Genomic DNA, 20,866 nt, shown 5'->3' with positions numbered 1-20,866 from the left:
CAGATCTAAGCGGAAACGCCGCGGCCGACTCTTTCGGCGAAAATAATTTTTGATGGTGAAGTGATCCTATGAATATTATATGTATGTAGAACCCGTTCGGAGTATATTCGCAGATATTGAAAATTATTGTAAATCGCATAAAATAGCAGAATTTTGTTTCTTTTTTTTTTTTTTTTGTGTGGGTATATAAAGTACGTAACACAACGTTAAGTATGCTGCAAGAATCCTAACCCAAAAAACATATTCAGTGCACAAACAATATTATAAGTAAAACTTAATTAGATCTTACAAGCAAGCTTTTAAGCTCGGTCTAAATTCAAGTGCTACAAATTACTATTAATTTACTATTGCGAAATACACCCCGAGTTAAACAGCAAAACAGAAAATTTTACGATATCTACAGAAAGTAAGTATATAGTAAATTGTCGAGGCTGATACGGACCATTTAATTAGTTAAAGTCACTTGTGATTGCCGCAATATTGCAGATCAAAATTTATATGATTACATCTCTTCCCAGATAGTAAAATGTAAGGACTAATATGTGCAAGGAAATATCTTAGCAAGTAGGTAACGCGATAGACAAGTCATGCGTAGAGGTCTGAAATTACTAAGGTTCCTCTATCTGTGCACTACGAAAAGTTCATAGTTAGAGAATGGTTCCATATAATATGCCTATCGTTCCATAACAATAGCTTATATAACTTTAGGTGTGAGCGAAAAAGTTCTTCATATCGCGACACATTTCCTATGACTGCGTTAATGTGTTCCAGAAATTGCGGGACATGAATACATGTCAATAGAACGTCCAGAATAAAACTTGAAATGACATGAATTTACCTTCAGCGGTCGTGAATGTGTGTTAACTTCACTAAATACAATTTTAAAAATTCTTAGCGTAAACTTAATTTAATTTAGTTCACTTATTAGTCACATTGTCATGAGAGCAGATTAGTTGCTCTTCGCATTAGTTTGCTATGTAACTGAGAACAATTATTAATTTCGTTCCATGATCTATAGATCCAAGAAAGAATCGATTACTTTTTGTTTAAAATTTTTCCCAAATATTATTATTATTAATTTATCCAGAGAAGAAAATTTTAAGACTAAAAACTTAAAGCACTAGCATCGTGTTAGGCTAACGACTTCGTTGAAAACTCTACCGCACTTGAGATTTGAATTCAAGCGACCATTGAGTTGTTAGTCAACACTCTTTGCGTACTCAGCCACTCAGCCAGATTTCAGGCGGATGATTTCATGCCAGAATAACGCCTAGTAAGCAGTAGCACTTTAAAAGACCTTACAACAAAAATCAAGTCGAAAACAAGAAGAAAAAATATTTTCAACACTTAATTCTTTGTTTCTTTTTTTTTTTTTTTCACTTGCAGCTTATTTTTTTTTTTTTTTTTTAAACTTTAATATTCGAAAAATTAGTTAAGTAAACACACTAAACTCCGAAGCTTAGGAATAACAAGCAATTAAATCTAAATGAGTTTCAGTTATTGCCAGTTTGTCAATAAGTGTCAGATTTTCTTCAATTGCTATGTTCTCTGCTGAGATGACCCTTGTTTTAATTAGCTTTTATTTCTTACGCTAAACCGAAGGGAAGGACTCAAGCCATTGGATAATTACTTAAATAGATAGATACAATATACATATAGATGTATAGATATGTTTCGGTGGCAGATAAGCGTATGCTATGGCTGCCCATTTGGCTGCATTTACAAATCCATATTTATTTTGCTTTTGATCTTTTATAAATTAGTTCGAAAAGATATATAGTCACATAAAGTATTTCATGAAATCATGTAACAATTCTCTCATCAAATTATCAATCTTTATTTATATATATATATATATACATGTATATATAGTTACATTACTCCATATATTGTATATGTTTTTAATTATGTCCCACTTTCTGTCCAACTGGCTGACTACTATGTTATGCTAACATTTTCGGGATTCAATTTAGCAAAAAATTTCGATGGAATAATTTTAAGATAGTTCTGCAATTGATAAAAGTGTAAATAAAAATAAAAGTCCATCTACTTTTTGTTTAAGAGCATTGTCTAGATTGTTAGCAATATTTTCATTCAAATTCCCACATACAATGTGGGCCAGACTTGCGGCTATATTTAAACGAGTGACTCACTATTTTTATAATCAATCAAGTACAAGTACCAACGAGTTTCTTTTTTTTTTTTTTTTTTTCTTTTCAATTTTTATGCGAAAAAATATCCATTAATAGTTTCTCTCGTACGATAAATATTTAACTGAAACGGAAAAAAATTAGTTGCATTTCAAATCCCTATCTAGAAACAAATGAGTGAACGAACGATTATACATGTATACATGTATGTATGTTGTTCGTGTAATAAAATTAAATAATGGCATAGCAATTTCAAATTCCCAAACTTTTCAAATATATGGCAAGTACAACTTTGAAAAAAAAAAAAAAAAAGAAAAGTCTTTCTTCATAATAAGAAATTTTCAAAAGATTTGTGCAACTTATAGAAGCGACATACAATTATGAACTTTGCTAAAGCCTTAAATCGAAACCAATTGCTTTTTCCTAGGCGGATGGATGATAAAATCAATCTTGTAATCTTGTAAACGAGAACCTGGCCGAGACCATGAACTTAACCGCTGTCAACAAAACTAATAGAGAAAAAAGAGAAGAAATAAAAAAAAAAGAAAGATGGAACAAATTTGTTCTAATAAACTCGAATAAAATTCGATAGAAATCATTGGTATTCGCAACTAAATATCAAAGTGAGCGCTTTCTTGCAACTGTTTACAAAGTTAGCAATAAATAAGATAGTCTTTGGTGTTTTAGGGAAATGAATTCAATTTTCAATTCGTGCATATGTATGCTTGCAAACGTCAAATGTGAAGCAAAAGTTTAAAGTTTCATGGCAAATGAGTTAAACGAACTGCAATTACCTCAACCAATACAATTAAAATGTCGCTTACCTAACATATGTATATGAAAAGAAAAGTTAAAAGTTAAAAAGTAAGGCCTGTTAGTGGCAAATTCTCATACCAGATAACATATTATATTTGATTTTAATATCATTGAGAGAGAGAGAGAGAGAGAGAGAGAGAGAGGGAGAGGGAGGGCAGAGTTTGAAGGAATATATACGGCAGGCAAGCTGATAAAGAGTGGCGACCGTGACCATGTTACTTGACAGTGGAGAACCTTTCCTTTTTAATGATATTTTAAAGAAAAAGTGTTTCTCAATGAATTCTGAATAATTTCAGACTTCAAAGGAGAATGTAATGGTAAAGGTTATCATAAAAAAGGGACCAAACTAAACCTACGGCTGAAAATCTTCCATACAACTTGCATTATATATTGCCTTGAAATAAAATCAAATCACTATCAGCAGTAGTCTTCCCTGCCGTACCTAATATCTTCATTTCCGAGATGAATATTCAAAAACACTACTCCCTTTCTTAACTCCACCCTTTCTGTAACTTTTCCTGATCACCACCGTTCCCGCCCGGCAAGTAGACCGTTTGGGAAATTTTTCAAAGAGTTTCGTAAAATTTTTAATTGAAAAATTCATCAAATATCGTATCAAATATTGTTCTTCTTTTCTTTTTTTCATTTACAAGTCATCTGAGGCTTCTTCAACAAACCTTATAATCCAAAAAGTTAAACTTGAAATAGTAAAAATGCAGGCCGACCGACATTGCATAAACTTTTTGCATGAAAATTGTTCCCTCGACTTGTGAAACTAAATCGTATTAAATACCCCCGGCCTTTTTAAGTAAATATTTAAGAGTGGGCTAACAAGATTACCGAGTACTTCTTGAGGTTTCAAAAGAAAAAAAAAAAAAAATACAAAAAAAAAGTGTAAAAGATATATAATCCGTAGCAAGTATTTTGGCAAATATTGACTAACACGGACGGAACACAAGGCTACACAAAGGCTTCGCTTATCCACTGAGTTCCGGTTATATATATTTGCTCTCATCGAGATTATCATATGACATAGCCGCCACTTTTTTTTTCTACAACTTTTCAATCTGATTTTTTTTTTATATGTGTTAAAGTGAAGAAGGAAAGAAGCTAACTTTATAGGAAAATATGTAGAAGAAAGGGCCAGAATTTTAAAGGACAAGCTCCAATATGAGATGACATGCTAATCTTTAATCAGACATTTCACACTAAGATGAATATGGTCATTATAATAATATATATATTTATATATACATATATATATATATTTTTTTTAAGAACACAAAGCACTTGGACAATGGAATTTGTGTTTTTTTAAAATGTGGTTCAAACGAACTGGAGAATTTCTCCTGCACTTCTGACTCCCTTTGTTGCGCTTAACAACTTTGTTTAATACTAAGTCTCTACAATTCAATTACTAAAGTAGATTAAAATTATGAAAGAAAGCAATTTTACAAAATTTCCGAACAATAATATGTGTTACGTACTTTAAAATTTCTAAGAGATTTGTAGGCGACCTCACCGCGCTACGCTTTAATTTCGCGACAGACAGTTTTATTTTCAATAATTTTCCCTTTCTCTTTTTTCTCTTTTCTTTGTAATCATACACAAACAAATCATAGGTATAGCAAAGAGCGATCTTCAATAGGGTTTATAGTGTTTCGATGTGATTATAAACTTCATCTTATTGCAATAATTGCAACTTGGTAAAGATGTAAAATTAAGCTTGAGACTGATAAATCACTTTTTACCACTTTTTAGAATAGCTTTCGAACATTTCCTACTCAGGCATTTTTATTATTTAACCTTATACAGTCAATAAAACTCATAAAAACTCATAAAAAAAGTAAATTTATTACCGAAATATATTCGTTAAGCCAAAGTGTTTTGAGTAAAACAAAAATGTCATTGTTAGGAAAATTTGCGAACATTTGTTTTTAAAATTAACACTAAATATTAACAGTAAATATTGTCAAGTCTAAAGTTTGGATTTTTGATGCACTTGTAATCGAAATTCGTTTGCTCATGGCAACGACAACACTACACAACTTAGCAAAATTTCCCGGACAAATACTTGTTTTATTACATTTTAGTACCATAATATGAAAAAAAAAAAAAAACAAAAAAAAAAATTGAATAATAGATAATAAGTGGACCGCGAGATAATTGCAAATTTCCTAAAGTTTTTCGCGAAATTTCATTAATATGCACGCGAAAGACTTGCGTTTTCAACTAGAGATCATGTATCGCTGTAGCATTGCCTAAGAAACTATGCACTATCAAATGTTTTTTTTTCATTTTGAAAAAATTGGAAGATATTTTTTTTTTTTTTTTTTTTTTTTTTTTTTTTTTTTTAAGAATTTACTACATTCGCCCTTGATGGTAAGCGGCACTTAACAAAGTGCCAGGGCTAAGGAATAGATCTCAGCCGATTAAATGGGATAACTCGCAATACAGTTAAGTTAGGCTGCATCACGTCTCAATACATTCAGTTTATTATTTTTGTAGGCAGAGGGTTCTCATATATATAAATTCAGACATTATTGAAAAAAAAAAAAAAATGACTGACTGACTGACCTAGATCAAGTTTTCAACTTAATTTGAACAATAAATCACATTGTTACCTCCAAAGTACACAAAATACGAGCGCATACATAGTTACGTAGCAGATGTGACAGACACATGTACGCATACATAAAATCTTAATTGAAAGTTTAAAATACACAAAAAAAAAAAAAAAACAAACAATAACAATAGCAACAATAACAACAAAAAAAAGAGACTTAAAAGACAAGCGTTATTACCTCTTTTTTTGCGTTGACGATTTAACAAAGCTGGTTTTTATATTTTTGATTTTGTTTTTGTTTTTGTCGCTACTAAAACCACTTTTTCATAAATTATGTTTTCGAAATTTACAAATTTCTCATCACAAGCAATAACTTTTAATAATTTCTATGCACATAGGGAAAAAAGCAGAAAAAAAAAAAAAAAAATGCAAAAGAAGCAAAAAAAAAAAATAATAAATAGAAGACTGATTAAAAAATATATGTGTATATGAAAGAAGAAGAGGAAGAACAAACTAAATTACGAAACTCACGGAACTAACGAAAGCTTTGATGTGCAAAACCGAAGTGTGCAATACCCAAGACGGCAACAACAATAATAACCACAGCATTTACCAAAAAAAATTAAAATCTTTTTTTTTTTTCGTTTTCTTAAATTTTAAGGCAAACACACACACACACACGCACACACACAATTCACAAAAAATAATTAAATAATATTTATTCGAATTTTTTTTTCCTTTTTTTTTTTTGTTTTTTGTTTAGTCAATATTATATTTTATAGGCAAAGCATGCACACAATCCGTAAAATACTTAATTTATTTAATATTATAACCCCGTAGTTAGTGAAAGATATGCACAACAAGACAATACGTTACGTTCTTAAAAAATATACCGATACTATTAAAGCGAACAGTTCTTTCGGAGCTTGAAAACCCAAATTTTGTTTTTCGTGTTTTCTGCTTAAGAATTAAAAAAAAAACAAAAAAAAAAATTGCTTTTAATTTAATAAATAAGTAAATCTTTTTTTATCAATAATAATTACGTACGTTTTCACTTCGAAGAATTAGACGTTACGTTATTCACGTATATTAAACCGTCTTTATCGCTCAAAATTTTGAAAGCAAATGAAAAATAATCTACATAAAAATCTATTCTATACCAAATTTCTTCACTTTCAATGCTCTCTCTCTCTCACTCTCTCTTCTTTTTTTTCTCTCTCTCTCTCTCTCTCTCTCTCTCTCTCTCCCTCTCGCAAGATTGCTTTGATTTTTGCTAGCATTGTTATTGTGAAACAACCACTCATTCGCTCTGTTTGCAATGGAATGAGTGGAATTGAGTTTGACTATGCAACGCTCCAACTGTGCCTGAAGTTCAGATTGGATTTTATGTAGACGAAGTCACTCATAACACCGTTTGTCTATGATTTTTGTTTTGTTTTACTACACGTTCTGCTTTCTGTTGTTGTTGGTGTTGTTGCGGCAGTTTTCAATTGGTATAGCGTTTATATGCCAGCTAAACGATTATGATAGCGATGATGGTATGCACACGTACGTGGACATGTGCTGTTTTGTGCATTTACTTAAACAAAGTTAAATCAAAAAAAAATCTATGAAAATTAAAAAAAAAAAAAACATAGAAATAAAACCTAAGAATAAACCGAGTATAACTTCTCTTTCATAAAACCAGTCGAATTAATATTGTGTATATGTATGTTTGTGTGTTTACAACAAATGTGATAAAAATTTTAAACACGAACGAGAATCACTATACAACATTTTCGCGTGTTGTGTAATTGTCATATATTCAGAGAGAGAGTGAGATGTGAAACCGGTTTTCTCTTACTACTAGTATAAGCATAACATTAGTGAATGTAACCAAAAATGCATTACTTAATTGCAACATGTTTAAAAGATGTTTAGCTTTACTTTATAGTAACTTATATACACAATTTTAATGGAGTTTCGCTCGTTACTTTCAATATTTATTCGCTCTTTTATTCGGTAAAATCAAAAAGTATCACTTCCGTTTAATTGGCTTATTACCTTGACAGCTCTCTCTCTTTGCTATAACAAAGAGATAGACGTTGCCAGGAAGCTATAATTTAAGAACAGTATAAGTCAACACAAATTAAGGGTTTTTTGCAGTATTTTATGATAACCGCCTAACATGCGAATCATATAGCGAGGCGTAATTTGAAATTGCAATTCAGAACATATCAAGCGAAAGTAAGAGGATATTACCTATCATTATTATTATTATTATTATTATTATTAATTTTGCCAGAGAAATAAATTCCAAGACTATATTCTTAAAAGCACTAGCATCTAAGGGTATCGGCTTTTATTAAAAACTCTACCGCACCTGAGATTCGAACCCGCGATCATTAACTTGCTAGTCGAGATTCCTCGCCTTCGGCTACTCAAGCGTATAGGATATTACCTAAATTTGCTGTTGTATACCAATTAACAATGCAATAAATTATGTTAAGTCAATTTATCTACCTCAAGACTTCTTTCTTTAACAATTTACTTATGTCGCTTTGCTTTACTCTTCGTAGTTCATGATTATATGAGTACTAAAAGCATATTTAATTTAAAACTTTTTAAACGTATTTTGGACTTAGCTTTTGAACAAACATTTTAAAGCGAAAGCTGTCAAATTTAATTGGTTAGCTTTGCTTATGTCTAACTAAAGCTAACACTTAGGAAAAGAGTTGGCCCATTAGGATATGGGCGCAATTATTCGTGGCAGAGATGCATTACAGCATCGAGAAAGACGCTGCCCATAAGTCTGCGTCTTGTTGATGCGTCCTGAAGTAAGGTAGTGAGTTAAATTCGCAAAGTCGGCTTAAATCCGCCCACGTTACAACAATTTATGAAAGGTCAATCGAAAGTATTGTGTCCCGGAATTTGCAAAAACTTCTGGCTTCAGAGAAGGTCTAATAAGAGATGTCATGACGTTGACCTTTTATGAATATATCTGAGGCCGTGTTGGTTGGAAAGGCGAAAGATTCGTTTAAACTTTATATTTTTAATATTCCTAACGAGTACTTTCTCTGATCCATTACTTGAGCAATAGTTTTACACAAGAGTTTCTACTAAATGAGGAGAAGCAGTAATTTTCAGTTGATTTCAAACATTTATTTATTTTAAGTTTGGACTACGCAAGTCTCATAAGGAAGCTAAAGAAGCTTTGTAGGGGCAGAAATTTTCTATTTAGCAACGAGAGAGTTTTTAAAAGAGTTCCAAATAGTTCGCTTCGTCACATACGCAAAATAATAGAACACAAAAGGTTTTTTTTTTTGCTGGAAACAATCACCATAATGCATTTTGCTGTAGGAGGAGTCGAGATCTGAAATCATTTTTTTTATATATCCATGCTTTCATGTTTTATTGCGGCTACTTGAAGCCTGGCGCGCAAAACTTGAGACATGCAATTAAAGTTTCAACTTTGTAGCGTGTAGGAGTTCCTTATAAAGCACATTTTCAGTGCAAAAAAAACTATAGACAGACATCTGTCCTGTATATGTTCTTAATTTTTCCATCCATTCGATCAGGAGTGAAACCTAATCCTAGTTTGATTTTCTCTTTTTACTTGTATTACTCCTCATCTCCAGAAGTACTTTACTACACATGAAAGTGCAATGCATGAAATTGTATTCGTTTGATTATACGCTGGCTATATGGAACAAAACAAAAAGAGAAAAATTGCAGTAAATAATTTAACTTTCTACACGACGGTAACCCTTAAGTTGAGATGTTTTAAGCGCTGCCTCACGTGCCTATGCAATTAAAATTTACGTAAAAACAGTAGCTTAAGAGTTATTCTAAGTTATTGAAAACTCTTTTTAGTTGTTCTCTTTTCCTTTTACTTTTCCTTTTTTTTCATTTTTTTTTTGTCTTGCTTTTAACGCAACAATATTATAAAGTGTTGCATTTCTCTTTTAATTATATTTTATTGTGCATATTGGGATTTATTTATTTCTTTAGGGGAGTTATTTCTTGTTGTTGTTGTTGTTGTTGTTTCTTTTCTTTTCGTTCATAGATTATAATGGCTTTTCTTTAGGTTAAGTTCCACAAAATGCAACAAGCATTTATAAAATATCTTTAGTTTTTCTTAAATTCATATTTTCATTGCTTTTGGGACTTATAAGAGCATACATAATTAAACTACACAGAGACTCAAATGCGGAATAAAGACACTTTTTCTTCGAACTTCATATGGCAATGTATTGTATAACGAAACGTAATTAGCTAGAATGACTCGTACATGTAGCAAAAATTTCAAAAACAATTTAAAAATTGAAAAAAACAAAATTAAAATCTTGCTGGCTTCGTTGTATATAATAAAAAACTCTTGCAGCTATTTTTAAAGTCTCTTTACATTGAAGAAGAAAACAATTTAATTATTACTTAGGTATTACATCGTTTTGTGCATCTATCATTCATTGGTATTTTCTTCGTGAAGATACATTCAATGTACATAACTTGGAATCGCTGCAATCAATGTACGACGCTTTTGCTTGAAAATCGTAAATTATGAAAGATTAAAACTAAAAGTAGATAAACGAGGTCATAAGACTATTGCCTAAGAGCTTCATAATGCTTCATAAAAAAGAGTATATGTATATATATTCATTCATTAAAACACAAAAACTAAATAAAACCAACTGGTAAAGCGCTTCTTACCCCACAAAAACCAAAATAAAGCAAACTAAAATAAAAAAAGAAAAAAAAATCTCTTAACAAAGAATTTTTTAATAAACTTGTGGGTTGACTTTTTTAATATTAAGTAAAGCATAATTTCGTTTGATACTGTAAACATAATTGTCATGGCGGGCAGGAGAGAAAATAGAAGTAAAAAAGCGATAACTTAAGAATTACCAACACTCACTAACGGTAAACAAAATGATTGAAAGGAAACTTTTTCTAAAAATTTAACAAAAATGCAACAGACAAGGTGTGCTTGAGATAGTTGGACACATATGCCATTAGTGATAGAATATAGAGAAAATCCAATATATGCATATGCAAATACCACAAGTTTATAAAGGGGGAAAAATGTAGGTCAAATTTGCATCACTTTTGATTTCACTCTGCAATAACTTATCATGGTAGACCGATAAGGGATATGATTAGCTGCTCTTTACCTTTTGGGGAAAAATAGAAAGAAAACTAAAAAAAAAAAAAAGAAAAAGTGAAGCACAAGTTAGAAAACACCTAACTGAAAGTGTGTTCAATAGCCATGGAACAACAATGATAACATACTGCTATAAAGTTCCTAAGCACTGGAGAAACTCTAATACTAACTACACAAAAGGCTGAGCAACAAAATCAGAGGAAACGAAGTTAAGAAAAGTTAAACTTAGGAGAATTAAGTTTATATTTTCAATGCAGAAGCCATGACCCCTTAAATGAAGTGCAGTGCGGTTTTAATAGCTGTAAGGTACTTTGATAAATATCTTTTTATTTGCGCGTTATGTGGATGAATATGAATATTTAAAAATTAGTTTCATGATATATCCACACTTTGCAGCATTGACATATATGTAGCATATCTTCTTATTTTTCTTCTTCTTTTTCTTCTTCTTAAAAAAAAAACAACCTTAGAAAGCTCATTTGTATACATAGAAAACGAATTTTTTTATAAAATGATTAATGGTTATGATATGTCAAAATGTTGACAGATTTGCATCTTTTCAGTGACGATCCCCATCTAAATGCGAAATTAAAGACAAACTGAATACAAAAAAAAAAAAAAAAAAGGAAAAAAACATTTTTCAGCGCATTCACTTACTTCATAATTCTATCAATACACTGTTGGAGTTGTTAATTTTGGAAAAGTTTATAGCATACATTTTGGGTGTTGTAAGATATCAAATAGAGCGCAAGTCGTGCTAGCTCCCTCTTTTTCGCTCTTAAGAACTTTAATAAACACTCTGCCATTCACTCTTCATCTCTTCCTATTTTTCTCTTGCTGCTCTGTTGTACGTATTTTATAATATATCATGTGATGGAGATGCCGTTAATATTATTAATATAATTATTATTATTATTATTATTATTATTATTATTATTATTATATTAGTCATCATTATTCATTCAATCATTATTATTATGATTATATTACTTAGCCTTTTCTAAAAAAAAATTCAAACTCTTAGGCCATATATTCTAACAAAATACGTTGGACACATATAATTTTTTTATAGCCGCAACACCGCTTACGGGTATATTAAGTTGACGGGGACGTTTGCAACATCCGGAAAAACTTGAGTTGGACCCACCTTTTATTATATCGATCGACTAAGGTTGCCTGTTCGTCTGTCCGCGTGTCCGCGTGTCCGCCTGTCCGAGTTTTTTTCCCTTCTACCTACAGGCTGCAATGTTTGCGATGTTTTGATGAAATTGCCTACACTCATTTATTTTGGTCCAAGGGCGAAATCTATTGAAAATGGTTCAATATCCATACGACGTCGTAGTTTGAATTGTCGTTATAAGAATAACTCTAGGATGGTGTAGGGTATTTAGCGGTGAGCTACGGCGCACTATAGTCCTTTTACTTGTTTTTAATTAAACTAATTAAAATGTATAGAATAACAAACTCAAAATATACATTAATACTTTACTAAGAGTGTTTCAGTGCAGATTGCTTTAATGACAGTTAGCCGTAATTAATTATCGCATCATTTCATTTTGGTTGAAAATCCTTGAAATAATTAAAAACTGTTTTCAATTTACTAAGTAATTTTAAATATTCATGTTAAGCGTTTTTAAAAAGGACGTAAAATAAAAATGGCGTTGGTTATCATTCCTAATTCGCTCGATAGTTGTCTTCCTTCCCTAATTAAAAGCAAAGGCAAAACTATCAGATTTCTTTAGCATAGATACAGCATTCGTAACAAACATAACTCAAGCGACTACGTCTCCATACACTTCCTTTTTATTTCCTTATCTACAGATGGCCTTTTTAAGAGGCCATCTTAAAAGACGCTATTTGCGTTCAAACAAAGTAGCAAGCGTCATACGTCAAGAACATAAATTGTACTACCATCATGTTGCCATCATTACACGTCTCACCTATCGGTATACGGTTAAGGAAATCAAAATTTAAATAGCACTAAAACTTTGCAAAGCTAAAGCGAATGTTTTCACCGTCAAATGAGTTCAATTCGATATCAATGCGGTATGCAATTTTTAATAATTAGTGCTTTTATTATCCGCCGACATATTAATCCACCGACAGAGACCAATGCCACTAACCTGCAATAAGTAGGAATGAACGTATTGTTGCTTATATGAAAGCATTCGCAAATGTATCAATTTTCATTAGTTGCTATATTATGACATTTTGTATACGATGTTCGTAGGTACATATGAGCATTGACAATACCAATCATAATCTTTACGTTATCAGATAAGTTATAAAACTCGTCTACCTCTTACACTATAATATAGCTCTCTGTGTTTATAGGTATATTGCAGAGTAACGAAGCCTTCATATTTTGATTCCACTCTACTTTTTCTCTCTCTCTCTCTCTCTCTCTCTCTCTCTCTCTCTCTCTCTCTTTTCGCCTTCCTTTGGCTGTCTAATTTACATTCATTGACATTAACAGCACTACCATCATCATCACTAGATAATTGGATAACAAAAACCGGTAACTAAAACGTACGCTCACCCATACATACTTACATAATCACATATGCAAATATCCCGTTCCCGATAACATCACTTAGTTGAACCGCATACGTACACAACAAAATACAATAAAATTACGCAAACAAATTCTATATCGTCGGAAGGTATTGCTGTTTTTCTTGTTATTATTGTACAACGCAGAACACAATCGTTTGAACAAAAGCACAAGCATTCATTCATGCATGCATATGTACTTACAAATATTCAAACACAAGTGTGTGCTACAATTTGCCATTATGTATGTTTATGTGACCGTCATATGGTGCCCGTAATAGTGAAGAATAAAAAAAAATGTAATAAAAAAAAAAAAAATAGGAGAAAAAATATAAGAAAAATTAAAAAAAAAAAAACAAATAAACATTGTGTCCTTTGTTGGGGGGGGGGGATGAGAGGTGAGCAGACTATTTTTGGTCAAAGTGTTAATGCCAATGTTACTGTTCTCTGCCGTTGTCAATGACCGTCATAATGATGATGTTGAAAGTGAGGTTGCGAAATGATGACATTGCTGCACCAATTATCGGCAATAAGAGGATTGCGTTTGTCCAAACTATTAACGCCACATATATACAATACATAATATATATATATATATATATATATATATATATATATATATATATATATATATATATATATATATATATATATGTGTATATATATATTGTATAAATAAGTGGAAACGACCAGCCATGCAGGAAACGTAACTACAGAGTAGTCCAGAAAAAATCGCATATAAAACTTGTAATAAAATTTCAAAATTTCTTTTTTTTTAAACTAGAATATAAAATTGACATTGATATGACAATAATGCTGCGGTAAATACTTTGAATTTCTCTCTTGGAGCACGATTTTCATGCATGTTTTGGCGGCATTGCCATAATTAACGTTGGCCATAACACACATATGTAACAAGAATGAATGTTTCGCTTCGCATTCCCCCCGAATCCTATCTTGTTATTGTTCACAATTTTCTTCTTCTTGCCGCCTACGGGTTAAACCAGCTTTCGTGGCACTTGTTGCATAGTAAAATAGCTCAGTTTGGACATCGAGCTGTTAGAAAAATAGGGTAAAGTAACTGAGTATCAAATCGGAGCCATCATGTTTAGCCACTCACTTATTCGACATATGGCGAAGCGAACATACATTTCCGTTGCGTTTCTATTAAAGTTTAGCTCTTTCTCTTTACACAGATCATTTTCGGTGATCCAAGGTCATACACTGCTCACATGCTCAAGTAGTCAAGACCATTCGTAATCCGCAACTTAATCGAAATATCAATTTTTTCTTTTTTTTCCGCCTGACATCTTGAGAGAGATCTTGATAGCCAAAATTAAATTAGTCCCGAAAATATACGAATAGTATTTAATTTCTCAACCTTGACATGGAATACTTTTAAAATAGTTGTAATCTAGTTATATACCCATCATACAGATCGACATGGGAGTATACTTGAAGTTAGAAACATCAGACTGCACGACATACAACAGGGTATGTTATCCCCAGACATAATTCCATAGCTTTATATAGCTTAGTTTAAAATTGTTTTTTTTCAGATCAACTGTCTTAATTAATTCCGAGACGACTTACGTTATTTTCTTATGCAATGTAAGTACCGTTTAATTTCATTACTAATCATGTTCGCGTTCTCATGCTAAAAGCAACTTGCATTGAATTCCTTTTTCCATTGCTTTAACCATCTGCATCGCTCGCCATCTGTCCGTTAATATCTGAATTAGCATTTGTCTTATGGACGATGAGGTATCCTCTTCATTGTTCATCATTCAACCTTCAATGTGGTGCTGAGGCTAGTGTCATGATACTTTTACTCAAAACGTTTTGTAGGCAAAATTTTTGATTTAACGTAAGCAAAATAAGAGGGAAAAAAACAAATACGAAAACTATATTCGCCGGTAAGCGAGTCTTCCGAAAAATCCATCAAACAAAAAAAATCCTAAAAAACAAAAAAAAAAAAAAAAACAAAAAAAATAAGGAAAAGAACTAAATTTTCATACTCTACCATATTCGATGGGCGCGGCTGATGTTTTCTATTTTCCAATTAAAAATGAAAATTCATATGATGTATGTGTACGTGTTGTACCTTATGAGTAACAGGCACAAAAACATGAAAAGCAAAGGTGTTCGTCATTTTTGTTACGTACGTACGTGCAGGCGTTGTGAGCGTGTTCTTTGGCAAGCTCATGATATTTGCAAATTCTTTTGAAATTTTTTCAGGCGATATCTTCATTTTTGCGAACGGGCGAATGTTTACCACAGATACTACACAATTGCGCAAACGGATAGATGGAAGGCCGCTTGTACTTAGGTGGATGTCAAATTTACAACTGGCCAAGCATTTGTATAATTTATGCAATTTATGAAGCTTGCTTCCAAGCAACTTATATAGATTTTGAATAAAAAACAGATTAAATTATGATACGCTATAAAATTGAATAGGCGTGCTTGATTTTTCCCATGTTTAGATACGTACTACAGCATCGCCCATACAATATACGCACAAATTTTTATCGATTTTTCTTCCGTAGTTTATGAGCAATGAGCAAAAAACCAATATTTTATTCCTTTTGAGAAGCAGAGATGTCCTCACTATACGTGCTTTGACCGGCTATTTGGTCATTTGCAGTACCGTTTTGAATGCAATTGCTTCCAGTACTTGTGCACAAATTTCGTGTTGATAGCTTCATGTTTGCGGCCAGGAGAGTGTTTACAACAGATATTATACAGACGGACGTACGCTTAAGGCGATTTAGAATTAGACACTGATCGAGAATATATATACTTTGTGAGGTCTCTGAGACCCTCTTCTGAGCGTTTCAAGCGTTTTGACAAAACGAGTATACCCCTCATCCTTCGGTGATGGATACAACAAAACGAAACTTTATACTTTGGGACATGTCTTGAATGCAGTTCCGATCATTGCGGAGATTTTTTTTTTACATAAACATTGTCCAATATACGGTTTTCACGTTTTCATTGTGAATATTGTTTCGTATTCCAAAATTTTTGAAATTCATACGCATACGCGTACGAGTAAAAGTCCAGTAAATTAACGTATATAGAACTTTGTACGATCACGTAACAGACATAAAGTCCTTAGAGCCGTTAATTAACAAATATTATGGCAAACTTCGATCACCGCAGTCGGCAATTGTCAAATAGAGTCTAAATCAAAATTTCTGCACTGTTCTGCAGTGTTCACAACCAAGTAACACTTTGCATTTTAGTTACTTGGGTCTGTCCAAACGAATAGATTTTCTCGACATTAAAGATATTAAATTAAATTTCATGGCAATGTCTTTGCTAATTAATGAGATTTACTTAATTACTTGCATATTTATCCATCTTACAATTCAACTCTATGAATATCAGCTGAATGAGACTATGCGCTAACATAATAACAACGCGAGGGATGAACCAAAAGTAGTTATACCTCTATCTATATATATTCGCGTGTCAATAAAATGTCAATAGAAAATCTAGAGCACCATTTTGCCTCTTTTGAGACTTCATTCAGCGCATAGAAGTCACGCTAAATCCCTATTTATTGATTATTGTCATCTAGGCATGACATGGGCAGTGGACACACTTTACATAGAGTTGCATTGAGTTTGATATATCGATTAGGTTGACATTGGTGCACAATGTTTAGACCCTTGGTAAAAACTCTAAATGACGAAAATAATTCGAAATTGCTTTTATATTGGCTTGGCTTTATCACCCAATAGCTTCGAGACGATCAAACAGGGACATTAATGTAGAATCAATAGGTCCATTAATCAATTTTACCGAGAATGAGAGTGCAAAGATAAACCGGAAAAAAATACGCTTTACTTTCATCGAAGAAAGTGAATTTTTTCGATTTTTAACACTTTAGCGGCCGGTCGCTTGATCGCAGATCGTCTATGGAATTTTGGCTATAAAAAAAGATTGCGTTGAAGATGATGATGATGATGACGATGACGATGATGATAATGACAATGATGATGATGATGAAAATTGTCGCACTTCAATGTCCATCTAATAATGCACATCACGGCAGCGAACTCAAGAATTGACGATTGACTTCTTTGACGTCACGAAGATCTCGATATGCTTATACCGTCATTTATAAATTCGGAAAACATGGTTGGCTTTATTGAAAATAAGGAAATGAACATTTTACCCTATCACACTTGAAATATAATTAAAGTTACTTTACATTGCGAATCTTAGCGGACACGTTTTTGATGCTTCGACATATATTTCATTTTTCGGTTTAAAGTAAAGTCGATATATTGTCATTGTCAAGAGTTCGTTCGCATATTCGTGGCAATTTAGAACGGAAAAGTTAAATGCGAACAGCATTCGATTTCTGTTGAAAATATTTTTAAAAAGCATATTACTTTAATGCAAATTAATATATAATTTATTGTGGAGAAATGAAAAAAGGGGCGGGCAGCTTTAATTATTTATCAGTTGAAAGACATTTTTGTCAATTATTATTCGATAGGTCGGTCAGTAACCACAGGTTGATATAAATGAAAATTGATTACTCAGCACAAGTTCATTTTGTATTTGTTAACTAATGAGAATTTTAGAAAACGTTTCATCAATTTTTGCACAAAAATAGACCGGCACAGGTACTATACGTAGGTCAAGATCCTTACGATGCTTGAATGAATAAGTAAATTTTTTCATAGCTCGCTGAAGCGTATTTCGGTTGATTGTATATGAAATTAATAAGTTCATGTCGTATATATAATAAACAAATATTTCTTATTAGATCTTAAGTCTCTTTATGTGTAAACGAACTTTTCTCCGCATGTTATTTGACGATTGTATGCCGTCAGAGTATATTGTTGTTGGCATTTATACCTCACCCAATGACTTTTTTCTTATTAGGGCGTATTCACATTGACACTTTTCGATAATTGATACTTAAGTGAGCTGATAACGCAGGCAATTAGAATTTTTTTGGGAAATATGTAACTGCGTTGTAGAGCTTAACTAGCAGGCAGATAGCAGTGATTACGTAGCTTGAAATTTGCAGTTATAGGTTGCTTTTCGTTTTTTCGCTGAAAGTATGTATTGCAACCTCTCGACATTATACTCGGAAAGACGTCAAGAAGTTACATTCGCACATCGTTGAATTAAAAAAAAAAAAAAAAAAAAAAAAAGAAAACAGCAAGTTTTTCTATACTTTATACCGGTCAACCGGATACAGTGCTCTTAAATTTTTGCGAACGTATATATGTGACAGACAAAAGGACTTAAAATAAACGCACTTCATATTATACCAATCGGTTTAAATTTATTTTCTGAATTGAATTAATTGAATTATATCGATCGATTTGTCCGTCTGTCCATCGATTTACTTTTGTTTTCAATGTTGAGATTGTCAAAAGGTTTTCACGTAGGCGTCTTCCGACCTAGGAACGTAGCTCATTGAAAATGGACTGAATTGGATCAACTTTAAGCCCCTTCTCCAGATAAACGCTTAGCTTGCTTGCTAAAGTCGTTTCAAAATTTTTCGACATAGGAATCACCGAATAACAGAATTTAGGCGAACATAATCAACGTGAATAACTTGAATTGAACGGATCTACTTGTTCGAAGCTTCTTCAATATAGCGATTCTTGTGAAATATCTAGCTTTGCAAGGCGAAAAAATTAAATTTTTCAATATTTTGAACCACCTGGTCCAATTCTATCTATTCTCTGAACTTCAACTAGTACGAGAATTCTTATAAAAAATTAGCTTTTAATAATAATAAAATTTAATTTTTATTAAGGGTGTGTGAATTTAACTAGCAAAGACCCCTACCATATCTGATAACACAACTCTGTTAACGCCTGAACAGAGCTCTGTTAAATAATTGAAACGAAGACATAGTTGGATTTGAAAGCCTATCCCGTCCATATTAAACAACGTAAAATATTTTTGTGGACATATACATGAAAATACGTTTCAAAAAAACTAAAAAAATTAAAATTCTACCCATGGGAACTATGGGAAAGACACCTAAATTTGAGACTCTGATGCGGCCAAACTGGAAAATTTCACGTACATTCATGTCATTTATCATGTGAATCTATACAAGAAAGTCTGTCGAATGAACAAAAAATAAAAAATCAAACTTTTTTTTCGGGAACTATTTTTAACGCTTTTTTCAAATTTGATATGTTTGTCCGCACTAAAGTCTCAAATTCGGCTATCTTTCTATATACCATATTTGAAAACATCATTAAAAATAGTTCCCGTAAGCAGAATTTGAATTTGTTTAGTTTGTTTGGAAAGTATTTTCATATGAATTCATCCATAAAAATATTTTCCTTTTTTTTATTATGGAAAGAACTATATCTTGATTGTAATTATTTAACAGAGCTGTGTTAAGTCGTTAGCAGAATGTTCTTATTAGACGTGGTAGGTGTCTTTGCTAACTAAATTCGAATTTATCTTCACGCTCTTATTTTCATTTCCATACAAAGTAAAAATAGCAGGAGAAGATAAGATCTTTGACGAGAAAATCATTTCTTACAAATAGCTGAAGTTTTATCCTTTCTTGTATGAAATGTGAGTGAAATATAAATTTTGGTATTTTGATGCAAAAATGAGGAAAGAATGCGATTGTACGAAGTCGTAGAAGGTATTTAAAAGCCGGCTGCACTTCCAAATTTCCTTTCGATTTTATCGTCAATTTAATGCCTGCAGAATGCTGAGCTGAAGACATGCCGACACGACATTGCTTGCATTACTTAATAATGCTTATGACCTACCATTGAATTATCTTAGATTTTTGCTTGCTTAGTTAGGCTATCAACAAATAATATTTAAAAAAAAAAAAAAAAAAAAAAAAAGTGGGAACAACCTTCCAAAAGCCACGAACAAAGCGAATGAACTTGAAAATGCAAAACTGAGCTGTGAAGAACAACTCAGCTATTCCAAATGTAACTATCGTGAACTCTAAAAATTTTGAAGCTTGCTTTGTTTTTTTTTTTTTTTTTTCTTTGCTTTCTTCTTTATTAAATACTGCCAATAAAACAAAAAAAAAAAAAAATAAAAAATCTAATTAATTAATTAGATTAAATCTCAACTTGAAAGAAAAACAAAAAAAAAAAAAACAAAAAAAAGAAGGAATTGTTGAAATTCTTTTGAGTACTTATGCCAACGATTATCTCAAAGAATTCCATCTGCGATGAATCCAATATGTATATAAGAGAATATTAAAAAAGAGTTAAAGAGACAAGAAGAGTACTTTTTGAATATCATAACAAAACTGAAAGTTACGCATTTTTTCTTTACCTTTTTTTCCCCCCCTTTTTTTAGTTTTACAATAGTAACCAAACCGCTACAATGACTTACACTTCCCGCATAAGCACTGGTTAGACGGCTTAGACAACGGCTACTAATAATAATGTTTGCTAATATTTTGGTTGCTGTGTAGGCAGAGCTCGTGACACATGATGCATCGATTATAAACAGACCTCTTAACGGCCAATAATTTGTTGTTAAGTTTATTAAAAATTATAAAAATTTCACTTTTAACTTTTGCTTTATATTCACATGCATTTACTCTTCACACGAATCGTATAGACATTTAATTTTTTATATATGCATTTAATTTTTTCCTTTTTTTTT

The sequence above is a fragment of the Glossina fuscipes genome, unplaced genomic scaffold (genome assembly GCF_014805625.2).
Source record: "Glossina fuscipes isolate IAEA_lab_2018 unplaced genomic scaffold, Yale_Gfus_2 0, whole genome shotgun sequence".
NCBI lineage: Eukaryota > Metazoa > Arthropoda > Insecta > Diptera > Glossinidae > Glossina > Glossina fuscipes.
Note: the sequence above shows the minus strand (reverse complement) of the source record.